This window comes from Cygnus atratus, chromosome 2 (assembly GCF_013377495.2).
Source record: "Cygnus atratus isolate AKBS03 ecotype Queensland, Australia chromosome 2, CAtr_DNAZoo_HiC_assembly, whole genome shotgun sequence".
In the NCBI taxonomy this organism is placed as follows: Eukaryota; Metazoa; Chordata; class Aves; order Anseriformes; family Anatidae; genus Cygnus; species Cygnus atratus.
The window spans coordinates 148,289,764-148,303,562 of record NC_066363.1 but is presented as its reverse complement, the minus strand read 5'-3'; the positions used below and the strand labels follow the sequence as shown (position 1 = coordinate 148,303,562).

Sequence of the window (13,799 nt, the reverse complement as noted above, 5' to 3'; positions counted from 1 at the left end):
AAATAAGAGTTCGTTACATTCAATTTGAAGCAATTATTTTATTCTGTAATTTGATTAAAAACTATCATTTGCCAAACATGCCTCAAAAAAAACCACACAACCTACTTGGACTTAATAAAAAAGTACATAATTAGCAAAGAACGTTCAGTGCTTCCTTTTAAAACACATAGCATGTAACATTCCTTCCTGCTTTAACTGGGGAGCATCTGAAAGCTGTTATAAACCTTGATTTAATGACTTTAACACCTTGAACTATTTAAATCATGTTAAGGATGAAACTTCATGAGCGCAGAATCCTGCCAAACCCAGCTGTGCATTGGGCTTTTCCTCATCTGGCATGAACCAGATGTTTTAGATAATTTAAGAACGGATACTTTAAAATCACTGACAAACCAAAAAAGGTTAATGACTGAAAAAATACCCAATTGCAAGTGTTTCTTAATTGGGTTTCTACCACAGTCGTCTCACTGCTTCACGAAAAACAAAACCAAAAAACAAGATTTGTGATATTTTTCTTCCTCTGCTAGCTACTCTAAAAATTTCAATACTGTGTTAAAATTTGCTGATTCCAAGTTTTTGAGTGCTTTTCAACTGATTTTAAAGCACAGCAGAGGCACAAGGACCATCACACTGCCAGCCCAAAATTCACCAAGTTGTAACCCAACCCAACCCAAGCCAAGGGGCCACAGCAGAAGGTGACCAGTGTTTCAAGATGAGTATCTGTGGGTTGTAAAAAACATAATAAACTGTGGCAAATCACAGGTCTTTCCTCTGTCCTGCAGACCTTGTGAAAGGGAGGTGAGGAAGGGTCCTCCAGTGGGGCTGAACCAGCAAGAGGCGATGTGGAAGGACGCATCGGGTCCAAGGCAGCAGACTTTAGTACATGATCCAGCTGTGACCCCAGAAAATGGACAGAGAGAGGAGGCTCAGGTATGAATTCAATAATCAACACACTCGCTTCCTGTGCAAATACACCCTTTTCACACTGCAGCAAACTGCACCTTGCACTGCTGCACACAAAACATACAAAAGAAGTTAGAGAGGTGGCAGAGACAGATGCTAATTCCCATCCCCAAGCTGCTGCCCTATACCTTCTGTAAGCAAAGCAGACCACAAACAGCCCCCAAAGCTTGGCCAGCAAGTACCACACACTATTTACCACATCACAACCAATCTTCGGAGGCAGCAGTGCTAGCACTAAACACCCAATATCCTCCTTGCAATGCAGCTCGCACACTTTCCAGGGGGTGCTTCGCATTCAATAGCACATCACCGAGCAGGTCCCTCACTCCACCGTGTGCCACAAAAGCTTTTTCCCTGCCACGGTTTCCCCTGCGCAGAAGTAGAAAGCTACTGAACAGACTGCTTATTTAAAGACAGGCACTGAATGATGCTGTGCCACAGTGAAATGTGGCCTTTTTTTGGTACGTGGAATTATAAAGAGCCCCAGGCCGTACCCCACCGTGAATTTTCAAAAGAACTTGGCTCATATTTACTACGGAAAAAATCAGCTCGGGCCAGCCGGCAGCTCACAGCTTGCTGCTCCCTGAAGCACAGCCTGGGAAGTAGGGGACGAGGGCAGTGAGCACCCTGCCCAGACAGCACCCTGTGCCCAAAGGGATGTGCTGCACTGCTATGGGAATGGGGAAAGGAAAGGAGGGGAAGGAAGAGGATACTGAAAAAAAAAAAAAAAAAAGGCAAAACATGATCTGAACAACATACTTCCTCCTAAACTGGGGAGGGGATGAAAGGAGAGGTTTGTGACTTTATTATATTATTATTTTCCCAAAAAGCATGTATATGTGCATCCCCTGGAGATTTTGCAGCAAGGTGCATTTGGCACCGCTGGGAGCTGGAGCTGCTGGCCCTGCTGAAAGCTCCCATTCTTAAGGCACTTGCAGGTGCCTTACGGGGAGAACAGGAACTTCCACTTGCAAAGGAGCTAGAGTGGAGCAAAAAAAATGAGTTCAGATTTCAAGAGATTACCTTTAAATCCACCACCTCGGCACTCTGATCTTCTACTAAGTGAGAAGAGATGGGGCTGGAGAGCTAAGACCATCTCTATGGTCTAAAAACATTTAGGCTTGAACGCAAAATGCTTCAGAAAGCTAACATTTTTTTCCTGTATCTGATTAACTGCAGATTTTGAAACTTGTATTTGCCTCGAGGAACGCTTCCCAAACCACCTCTATCCCCCTGACATAACCACGGGTCACACAGACGGGACTCCGGCACATCCGCAGAGGAGAGGAGCCCTGTATAAACTGAGCTTGAGCGATGGCAAAACTTGAGGACATTAACTCCAGACAAAAAGAAGATGCCAAGTAAGTGTAGCTGAAGAAAACAGCTCCCTCCTAACTAACACATTGCTCTTCCTTGTCACTCTAATTGCTTTAAAACACATGCAGAGCTTATTCCTTCCTTAGGCCAGAAGATCCCGGACAGGCAGAGGGAAGAAGAGGCTCCCTAAGGAAGCAGTTTCCTCTGAAACTACCCACAGATCATGATTTGCTCATCACCAGCTCTGCACCTGGAAGCCTCCTTGCGAAATCCTGCAGGCCCACAGCAAGCACCAGCCCCGCACGGCTGTGCTCTATTTCCCATGCAGCATCCCCAGATGCTGTCTCTGACTTGGAAACCCCACACGATGCTTTTTCAGCACTTTATCACCACTGACTTCTCAAAGAAAATTAAATTTAACCCTCAAAACAGTAGCAGAGTGGAGCTGGTGCCTTCCTGACAAGATGCTGGTACCTGAGCCCAGGTTGGAAAGATCAGGAACTTTACTCAAAGCTCATGTAAAAGGGTTTCTGGCTCTCATAGCCTTGAAAAAGGCTACGCTGTCCCGATAGATGAGGAAGAGATCCCTAAAATCTCGAACTGTGAGGCCACAACTCCTCCCAACATCTAGCAGTGCCGCACGACAGTAATGACAAGCGGCATCGTCAACGTGGCAGGCTGCACGAGATGCCCCAGGAATGCCTGACGGGGACATGGGAACAGATGCAGGATAAAGGACTGCCTAACCACCTTGGGCTGATCTTCCATGGATTTCAAGGAAACTATAACAAGGCATGGAAGGCGACAAGCACTGAAGCCTGCAATGACAGCGTGCTCCGAGCATATCATTTAAATAAATCACTTTCTGGAGAGACAAAAGACAAGGAAAAACTCCCTGCAGTGCCTGACAGTTCGTGCTGGAGAGGATGCTGGAAAAAAAAAAACACAAAAACACACAAAAAAAACCAAACCACAACAAAACATATTTGCTTTAGAGGTGGGAGGCAGAAAGAGGGGTGGAGAAGGCATCTTGTCAAAAACACTTCAGGCCAGAACCATCAGGACTCTCCTTTATTTCTTGTGAGAGTGAATCAGCAGCACTCCTGAGCATGGCAGCAAACCTGGGAGATGCCAGTGTCCTAGTCTGCTTCGACCTGGCATCCCCCAGCCAAGTGCCCAAAACCCTGCAGCATCCGAAACAAAGCAAACTTATGACCTCAAATTAAAACAAAACAAAAACCAACCAAACAACAACAACAAAAATCCAAGTATTTTCCCACTTCTGCTGTCTGAATGAAGTGTAACATAAAGTAACTGAAATTAATAAGCATGAATTTAGGTTGAGAGATACAAAAAAAAGACCTCCAAAGCTTGGAGAGTGAGAAAAGGGAACACGTAGATTGAAGGCAAAGAGACGGGGCACAGACTTCTTGAGAAATACTAGGGTTTTACTGAACTCCTCTGATGGTGCCTTTAGCAGCCGCTCAGAGCCTGCTTCTTTGGAGTGCTATTTAAAAACAAAAACCACAAGATGATTCCATGTAAAAAGAAAGGAATCACATTTTTTTTCCCCTATAAAGCTCTGCTGTAGGAGATACACATCAGGTTTCTGACTTCTTCCTCTACTCACCAGGCTGTACAAGAGGTTAAATAATTCTGAACTTGAGGCTTCCTCAGTTACCGTCATTGACTCAAAACAGGCAAGAAAATCTCTTTCCATTTAGCTTTTTTTTTTTTTTTTTTTTTTTGGATCCAGCAAGTCAAATATGCAGTTTTAGCACTTAATAGAAAATTGTGGGAACAATAGACAATTAACAACAACAAAAGAGATGCCAAAATCCACAGGTAACTTGAGGTTGCAAGTTTAAAAAGCACTTAGTATCTAAGAGGGGAAATAAGGTCAGGATAGGAAGACTGGGAGAAAAATAGGCAAGGAAAACTAAGACTTCAGGCCCATGATGGCCTAACCTGGGCACAGAAGCCAGGGGGAGAAGCTCCCAACCCACCCCTCCCACTGTTGACATGAAGTTAATTGTCCTCGCTGTTGGTGCCAGCTGGGACCATGCCATAAATCACATCACTGAAATGCAGTACTTTATATATATATATATATATATACACATACCACTTAAGAAGCTCCTACAGTGCCACAGACATTTGCCACAATGCTGAATCAGCCCAGGGCAGCACATGTCCCACCAGCAGAAATGCTCGTATCAAAAGCAAAAGGGCATCTTGTGCTTATGCAGCTCATCCAGCTCACTGCCCGGCTTTGGGAGGATAAACCCGTGATGAGAAAATTCGAGGAGCAAATTCTTGGCATGGCTGTGGGATGCTGACCCCACCAAAGTGCTCAAGCCCACCTAGACCCTGGGTGCCCTGCTTAAAGAGATTATAAGCAACCTGAGGAGGAGACCTACATCAATTCAGAGCTTGTGTGGATGGCAACCACATCCCTGCTCAACAGTGCTGACCACAGCTTTTTAACCCATGGTTTATGGACTTGTGCAAATGACACCTGAAATGTCTGCAAAAGTTATCTCCAAGGGCAAGCTGATGGTCAACAGGCTCGGCTTTGCTAGATCATGTCCCTGCTGGGAAGCCTGCCCAGGGGTCACAGAGAAGAAAAGATGTAAGCAGGAGATGGAGCTATGATGAGGAGGATCAGTACCAGCATGACACCAAATTCCTTGTACAGGCCTTGCTTCCACCACCCTGGCACAGGCCGTGGCTCCTTGCAGAAAGTTGTCACAACTCCCCACACCCACCAGATTAAATCCCCAGGAGGACTTCCCACAGGTCCCCTCCTGTTCACCAATGCCAAAACCTCCTCTGCTTCCCTGCATTGGTTCACCCTCTACTCACTAACAAAAAAACCCCTAAACCAACAACAGAGGATCTTTCACATACCTCATGCGGACACCCTACATGCTCCAGTTGGACCAGGCCTCCCAGTTGCACAAACATGCTCACGGTACTGGCTGGCTTACATAAAACAGCAACTCCTGCAGTCAGAGACCTCAGTTTTCGTTTCAGAGCCATTTGGGGGGCTCATAGTTACAGAGAATAGCTTGCTGAGTGCTGTCCTAACTTGGAAACCACAGTGTTTCTTAAAACAACCTGAAGTGTCTCTCTCCTAACACAAAAGAAACCAAAAGAAAGAAAACAAGGACAAAACAACAACAACACCCCCCCCCCCCCCCAAACCTTACGATCTGTAAAGCCATGGTGTTTTTGGGAGGGAGGGCTGGGATGGCAATTTCTGAACTGCCTTAGGACAGCAATGCTGGAATTGAACTCTCTTGGATTAATCTTTCAAGGGCCCTGTTCACATCATTCCCACCTCGGGGCACCACACTAACAGATACTACCGTGCATTAAAAAGTATTTGCAATGTTCTGGAAATGGTCAGCTCTTCCAGCTTTTACCTAAGAACCCCCAAATTATCACTTACTTCCAACATCACCCTACAATGACATCTACCAAACTCTAGGCCTACGAATTTTCACACGGGAGATAAAATAAACTAACACCACACACATTTGTTCCAGCTGGCATGACACACACAAACACACCTTGACAGAATCCCAGGAATTATTTAATGGATTTAAGTTAATGCCTTTAATGCTTAATTTCATTACTTACTTGGAATACCAACAGGGAGCTGTGCCATGTTACAACCCCCGGTTTGCACTAACTGTTAGGGAAAGAGCACACTTGCTGGATCATGGTTATGTTTGAAAGGAAGTTAAAACTCAAATTACACTGTCCACATAAAAAGGAAATGCAGCTTTGCTGCCGCTGACAGCCATGCTACAGTCTCAGGGAAGTCAGTTGAGACCATGTCCATTTCTCAACAAATTATAATCAAAACACTACTTTTATTTATTCTCAGTGGATGCTTTCGTTCCTTAAGATGAGCGGACACACAGAAAAATAACTCAGATATGGGTCAAAACACCCCAGCCGCAAGAGACTCCAAGTGATATCCCTGAGGATCACCCTAGTTAGAGCGGAGCTAAAAGGAGGATGTCGCACATACAAGCACAGTGATGTCATGCCTGGCATTAAAAGCCTCATTTTGTATGAGGACGAGCAAAATCTGCTGTATTCCAGTCTGCTGCAGTTTGAAACTGGTTTGAAAATGTAAAAAGAAGTGAGTACCTTTGCTATATTTAATGCTAGTTTTCTCCTTTGGGACTTTTATTAAAACACCATAAAATCCACCTCCCTGACAAAAAGAATCAAAACGCGACACTGCCAGCTTGGGATGTCTCCTGCCATGGATTATTGCTTTTACAGCCCCTGACTCGAAATCGTGGATTGTCCCTGGGGTGGAAAGAAAAGAAAATCGTGGTACCTGCAGAGAAAGCAGCTGAAGGAGCGCCCTCCTCCCAGACACCTACAGCAGAGGTGTGCTGCAGGACGAAACTCTGATGGGAGAACTTCTGTGGTGGCCAGGCAGGAAAAACGTCATTTTATGAAGGGGAGTAATCGCATGGACTTTGGGCTGATCGCTTTGAGCTACGCACATCTGTGAGCGCTTTCCGGGACCGAGTTCATCACAGGTACAAGAAGAGAGGAAAAACAGAGGAGAGCTTGTGGCCATTCGTTTCTGCACATGCACTGTGGCAGCCTGAGAGGGGATAAACACACAAGCGGCTGCTAAAGAAAAACAAGGACTGGCCAACAACTTTAAAAATGCATGGGCTTTTTTTAGCCTCTATACTCTCCCAACCTGCTGGCCAGTAGCTGGCTTTCACCGACCCGGAGATCAATTTGCAATTCTGTGTTTCAAAGGGTTACTGCATCCATCCTACAGGCTGAAGCCACATCTACATCAGAAAGGCTTCACCGGGACAGGAATATATTACACGGGCAAAGCACTTCTGTCACAGATACCTCTCAAACAACAAAATCACTCCTCTCCCGGTCTCCTAACACCACCACACCACGCATCCAGCCGGGCTCTGGGAGCTCATGTGCCATTTCCCAGCAAGGCTACATGCATGAGGTTTCTGCTGGAGATGTCCGAGCCCGTCCTCGCACCTATAAAACTGCCCCGGCTCCAGCCAGGGGATGAACTGGCCTGAAGTTTAATCCCTGGTTTTAAAATAATCACAACTCTTTGTAGGTGAAGTGGATGAAGCAGAGAGCAGCAATGATTTACAATCATTTCATGAAAATAATATCGTAGAGGCATTTGACGTGTTAGTTTTCAGCTCCAAGTTGGAAAGAGACTTTGCTGGAGTTCCTGTCATTTCTCCTCTATAGGATGTGCTAAAACTTCCCGAACTGGGATGCTGGCACCTGCATTATCTGAATTGAGGTGGGACACAACAAACACATAGGAGGTACTGGCTCTGCCTCGCTGACATCCTCATGCTGTGCCCCCAGCTTTGCTGTGGGCAGAGGTGCAGCCCCGCAGGGCTCTGTGTGCTCCTCCAGCATCACCCACTGCTCCAGCACCACTGGCAGGAGCTGCTGGAGCCTCGTCACCCAGCAAGTCCCCCTCTTTCCTCCAGCCCTGCTTCTTTGGATGCTTTTTCCCCTCCTGCTCTCCACTTTCCAATCCCCCAACAAACTTTTGCTGGGTTCCCTCTGTCCGCCAGGGCCCTGGTGAGCTCCTGGGGTTTAAAAGGAGCTCCTGCCCTCAGGGTGGGGATGCTCCACTGGGGAGGTGCCTGGGGAGCCCAAGGAGGGGGGGACGAGGGTGATGCCCCCCGGCAGGAGGGGGCAGAGGGACCCCCAGAGCCAGGCAGGTGGAGCTCCTCAGCACGTCCCAGCTTCGCTTCCAAGTTTTATTCCTAGCAAAGAGGGGACAAAATCCGTGCCTTCTGCTTTCACCCTCATCCCGGAGACGAGACAGAGGGAAGAAAAAAAAAATCTAATAAGCAGACAGTTGCGGGCAGGCTTTGGGAAGCTGCTAAAACAAAAGAGAAAGTCACCCCCTCCTGAGGAAAAAAAAAAAAAAAAAAAAAAAAAAGTGGATGCAATGTGCCAAAGGCCGAGTTTCCCGAAATCTCCCGATCCCGTTTTGGGAGAACTCAACGCCCCGGCGAAGCGGGGACTTGGGCAGCGGCCGGCGCGGGGCGGGCGGCTCCGTGCCCCCGGCTCTGCCCCGGCCGCAGCCCCCGGAGGAGCGGGGGGGGGGGGGGGGGCTCCGAGCCGCGGCCTGGCGGTGCCCCCTCACCGGCAAAAAGGGGACAGGGGAAAAAAAAAAAAAAACAACAACAAAAAAAACCACACCACAAACAAAACCAAAACAAAATCACAACCCCCCCCCCAAATCCACCGAATCGCAGCCGAAGAAATCCCGGCCAACTCCGGCAGCGGGGCGCGGAGCCCGGCGGCAGCCCCGGGACCCCCTGGCCCGTTGCCTGCAGCCCCCCCCCGGGCGCTTTTTTTTTTTTTTTTTTTTCTTTTCCCCCATCTCCCCACCCCGCGAGCCAGCGGCTCCCGTTGCGACCCCGCACCGCCAAAATCGCCCTGCTCGCCTCTACGTAACGCCCTGTCGAAAGCGGACGCCATATTTTGTGTTGCTGATGTCGACATAGACAAACGTAGACATGTTTTTTCCTCCCCCCCCCCCCCCTTCCTCCTCCTCCTCCTCCTCCTCCTTTCCCCCTTCACCCGAACTTGCGATCGGGAGGCACAGCGGGGAGAAGGACCGGAGGGGTGGGGGGGGGGTGGGGGTGGGGGGCAGGGGGAAAGAAGCCGCATTGCTAAAAAATAAAGAAGCGATCAATTAAAAGCCCACCCCGAGCACCCTCCCGGCTCCCCCCTCTAGGCTCCGGCACCCCCCCAGCCCCCGGGCCGGCTCCCGGAGCAGTTTTTTCCAGGACCAAAAGTTGGGTGCGAGGGAGCGGGGCGGGAGCGCCCGCAAGCGCATGTGGGCAGGGAGGAGGAGGGCGGCCGAGGAGGGCTCGGGAAGGAGAGCAAGGGGGGGACCCCGCCTGGGAAGTTTCCTACCTGAGCCCAAGGCGGTGTCCCCGAAGTGTCTCGGGGGGAGCGGCGGGGAAAGCTCCGCTCACCCGCACCGCGGCTGCCCGCGGCCGCGGGACCCCGCGCCCCCCGCCCGCCCCCGCCGCGGCGCACGGCCCCCCGCGGGCAGCCGCTACGCGCACCCGCACGCACCGCCCCGGCAAGAAGGGAAGGGAGGGAGAGGAGAAGGGAAGGAAAAGGGAAAAAAAAAAAAAGAAAAAAAAAAAAAGAGAGAGAGAGAGAAAGAAAAAAAAAAGGGGAAAGAAAAAAAAAAAAAGGGAAAAAAAAAAAAAAAAGCCCTCGATCGGCGGGGATCTACGCCAAAAGCCACATGATCTCTGACGTCAGCCTGCGTATTTGCATACGGTACCACCGCCGGGGCGGCCGCCGGGGTCCCTGGGCTCGGAGGAAAGTTGGGAGCGGGGCCGTGCCCCCCCCCCCCCCCCCCCGGCGGCCCCGGGCCCGGCCGCGCGAATTTCCCACGCCCCCAGCGCCGCACGCGTGGGTTCCGCCGGTGGCACCCCGCCGGGGGTGGGGGGCTCTGCCCCAGGACGGGACCCCCCCCCCCCCCCCTCGTAGCATCGCCCCGTGGGGTTAGGACCCCCCTTTCCCGGTCCCCCCCCCCCCCCCCCTGTGGAGAGGGCACCGGGGGGCTGGAGCGGCTGGATGGGGCCGTGCCGCCTCCCTGAGGCTGCCCCTCGGGACACCTGGGGAGGCAGGAGGCATTTCTTCGGGCTCTGCTGGGGATGGGGGGGGCTCTGGGGGGGCTGCAGGCGGTGGCTGTTTGTTGCAGGAAGGTGGTGGGTATTTCCAAGGGATGCTGCAATCTCTGCCGCGTCGCAGGAAGCCTGCCCCCCATTTAAAACTGTCGTTAAACTCTTGGGTCTCTTCCCCTTTCTGCCGAAGACACGCAGACAGCCAGGACCCGGGCTATTTTCTATTGACTACGATGTATTAATTACAAGAAATAATTCGCCGAGCCTAGCTTGCTGCCGGCTGGCAGATCTCGCAACAAGTCCGGGCTAACAGGACCGAGTAGCACAGCATCCCCGTAACTTCGGGGACACGCTGGCTGCGGTGCGCTCCCTCTGCTGAGATGCCCTTAAATTCACATTTACATCACCCACCTCGACCCCCCGAGGCTCGGAAGCTGCGGGGGGGGGGGGGGGGGGCTCGGCCGTGTCCCAAAGAGGGGACAGAGCCGGGCTGGACCCCCCCCCCTCCCCGCAGGGCTCAGCGACACCCCCGGGCACCGCGGCGTCCCCAGCCTCCTGCGGGGACGGGACCGCCCGGCATCACTCGGAGTGCGGGGAAGAGGAGCCGGGAGTTATTGCTACTGGGAAAAAAAAAAAAAAAAAAAATCGCGTGAGAAAGTAAATATGTCAAAGCAATGTCAAGAGATTTCTTTGCGGGGATACCCTGAGCTGAGTAGGCGTGTTTTTGCCTGCCTGATTGAGTGCAGTCTCTGCGAGCTCCGGCTGAGAACGGGACGGATCCCTGCCTCTCTCCGCTCCCATCGCTTTGCTTTAACTTCTCGGCTCCTCGCCAGGAGGGAGCCGCTGGGGAAGGGACGAGCGCAGGCGACCTCCCCGGGGGCACCGAAGACCACCTCTAGGGCTTGCTGATGCTCGCTGACCTTTGGGTTTCGGCCCCGGGGATTTAGTTCTTTCTAACGGGAATTCCGCTTTCTGATAAATGCTGCCGAATGCGGTTTAACTCTTCGACCGTGGAAATATTGCCGAATTTTGAATGCTTGGCGGAAAAAAAAAAAAAAAAAAAAAAGCTATTTTTGCTGCAAAAATCCCCCCCCCCCCCCGGTTTTTTTTCTAGTCTTAAATAATTTTCTGTGATTTAGGAACTGAAAACAAAGAAGAGCCAAAGCGTTTTAGTGACTGCTACACTTGTTAATGTAAAATATTCTTTACAGGGCAGATCAATGGAAAGGCAAGCGAAAAATCGTCTCCTTGCGGTTGTCCTAATTAGCACTTTCTTTAAGGCCTCTTTAACTTTTTTTTTTCTTCTTTTTCTTTCTTTTTTTTTCTTTTTTTTTTTTTTTCACTGCCAAACGCGAAGGGCTCTTTGCCCGGTTAGGTGATGCTGCCGTCAACGCCGGCTTTCAAGTGCAAACGAGGGCTGCCAGTGGGAGCCTGCCTGGGGGCAGGCTTTGGGGACAAAGGCACTCCCCAGCCCGGGTCGGGGCGGTCCCTGCGCTACGTCAGGGCCCTCGCGAGGCTCCCCCAAAACCTCCATGACGTCATAGCAATTAGGAGCTGAAAAGCCATTAAGGATGGAGCACGGTTCCTCGGTTTTAAGGCGAGGAGGGTGTGGGTTTTAAAATTGTGCCAGTTTATTCCACATTACTGCAGGGCAACTGCGGAGATTGTGGGGGTAAGGCTAAGGGCACCTGCTCCTCTGCGACTTCGCGTTTTCCCACGTGGAAGAGCAAACCAGAGATCTGGTTTGGCCATCAAATTCCTCCTTTGTTTGACTCTGGAGTGGTGGGACCAACAAACCGTGTGGCACCTCTGCCTACATGCTCTCCTTTAGGGAACTTGTGGTTTGGGGGGTCATCTCTGACTCCTGCCCCGTCAGATGTAGCATAGGATAGGATAGGATAGGATAGAGTAGAGTAGAGTAGAGTAGAGTAGAATAGATTAGAATAGAATAGAATAGAATAGAATAGAATAGAATAGAATAGAATAGCTCAGTTGGAAGGGACCTTCAAAGATCACCTAGTCCCACTACCTGATCTCTTCAGGGCTAGCCAGAAGTCAAAGCACGCTAATGAGGGCATTATCCAGATGCCTCTTGAACCTTGGCAGGCACAGGGCATCAGCCACTTCTCTCAGAAGCCTGTACCAGTGTTTGACCACCCTCACGGCACAGAAATTGTTCCTAATGTCCAGTCTGAAGCTCCCCTGGCGCAGCTTTGTGCCATTCCCACGTGTCCTGCCATCACCAGCACCTCCCTCCCCACTGCCCCTCCTCAGGGAGCTGCAGGGAGCAGCGAGGTCACCTCTGAGCCTCCTTTTTTCCAGACTGGACAACACGAGTGTCCTCAGCCTCTCCTCACAGGATACGCCCTCCAGCCCTTTTACCAGCTTTGTTGCCATTTAAATGAAATCAACAGAAAGGATCAAAAATTTGCTGAGGGATAGGAGAGCAGTATTTGTGATTAGGGTTTATAATTAAAAAAGTCTTAATTCTTTGGGAAATCAGACTAAAAAGAAGTATCTCTGGTGAAAGTGGTGTAAATACTCTTGCTAACTCTCTGAATGTAATTAATTTATAGAAGCCTAACATTAAAATGATGCAGGGCAAGGTAAGGAAATGGAAATTGCTTATGTAGTATATGCAAAACGGAAGTTTGCCATTATTATTATCGCTATATGTTGTATTTTTTATTTATTTATTTTGCATAAAGCCTCTCTTTTCAGTTCCTAGCACAATGGAAGCCCCACTGCTCACGGAGTACCGTGAGTGCATGCACAATTTCCCAGGGAAGCAAGGGCAGAACGTCGGCTTGCTTTAAATCCAGTGCCCTCTTCATTTCCTCTGTGCACTTTTCTAGATTTAAGGTGACGCCTGCTCCATAAAGACCTCAGATAAAGTTGCAGCCTCCCTGTGAAATAGTACCTTGGTCAGAGATAATGAACCGTGTGCTGATACGTGTGTCTCTATACCCTTAACGGCGAGGAGATGAGCGTCTGACATATGTATTGTCACATATGTTTCCGTCTTACTGAGCGTGATGGTTCCTTTCTGACTGTTTTAAGCCTGTGAAATCGCAGGCTGAGTCAGCGTTACAGAGCTCCTTCCCCCTCGTGGAGGTGCAGCTCAGAGCTGCGCTCCGAGGAGGCTCCGTGTGTATCCTCGGAGGAGCCGAGCATCCTCTGGAAGCCAAAACAGAGGCACGGAAAGAAACGGCTGCACGTTGCTCATGTCTCTGCTGGCCTAGCGCTGTGGCACCAGGAGGAGGCTTGCGCATGGGATGCGGCAGCAGAGGGTGGGCTGGGAGCTTCAGGTGCATTTTCCACCCCCCAGGGGAGTTTAGCAGCTCTGGGCTGGGGTCCCAAGCTGCTTGCAGGAGCAATCAGGCTCAGCTACAGCTGCTGATCACACACCTGGCTCCTGGCTCCATCCCACCCTGCTCCTCATCACCCACACAGGTACGGCGAGGCCACGGCTCGCAGCTGGTGTTTTAATTACAGATTGGTGCTGGAGTTAGGCTTTCGGTGTGGACAGCAGTAGAAATTAAGGTAAAAAACAAATTGAAAAGAGGTCAGCAGATAAACACTGCTGTTTCTTCCCTCTCTTGTGGAGATCTTGTTCTCTGTGCTCATGGCAGGAGAGGCGCTGGCATTGGCACTGTGGTCAATGACCAGTGAGGAGGAACAGCGCTCTTTCACCTCCTGTGTTTGCCACTCATTCCCCAACCTATATATGTTTTCCCCTGGCAAAACATCTACCAAAATTAAGCTTTCTCCCCTGCTAAAATGCTTTGTCAATCCTATCACTTTCCTCAATCGCTGAGC

At 50.2% G+C, this 13,799-nt stretch overlaps 1 protein-coding gene across 7 annotated transcripts in view; it reads right to left on the bottom strand.

Annotated features, from left to right (window-relative positions):
• ZHX2 (zinc fingers and homeoboxes 2) overlaps positions 1–9,369 on the bottom strand; it is a 69,183-nt gene extending 59,814 nt beyond the window's left edge. For 3 of the 7 annotated variants that reach the window (XM_035556263.2, XM_035556270.1, XM_035556267.2), the window contains exon 1: positions 9,253–9,369. The gene's annotated coding sequence lies outside the window, so the exon portion shown is untranslated. Of the gene's footprint in view, positions 1–6,640; positions 6,917–7,018; positions 7,850–8,756; positions 8,831–9,252 lie in introns of those variants that run through there. The other 4 variants (XM_035556265.2, XM_035556268.2, XM_050709052.1 and 1 more) reach the window with 3 other exon arrangements.
• Positions 9,370–13,799: the final 4,430 nt, after the last annotated feature.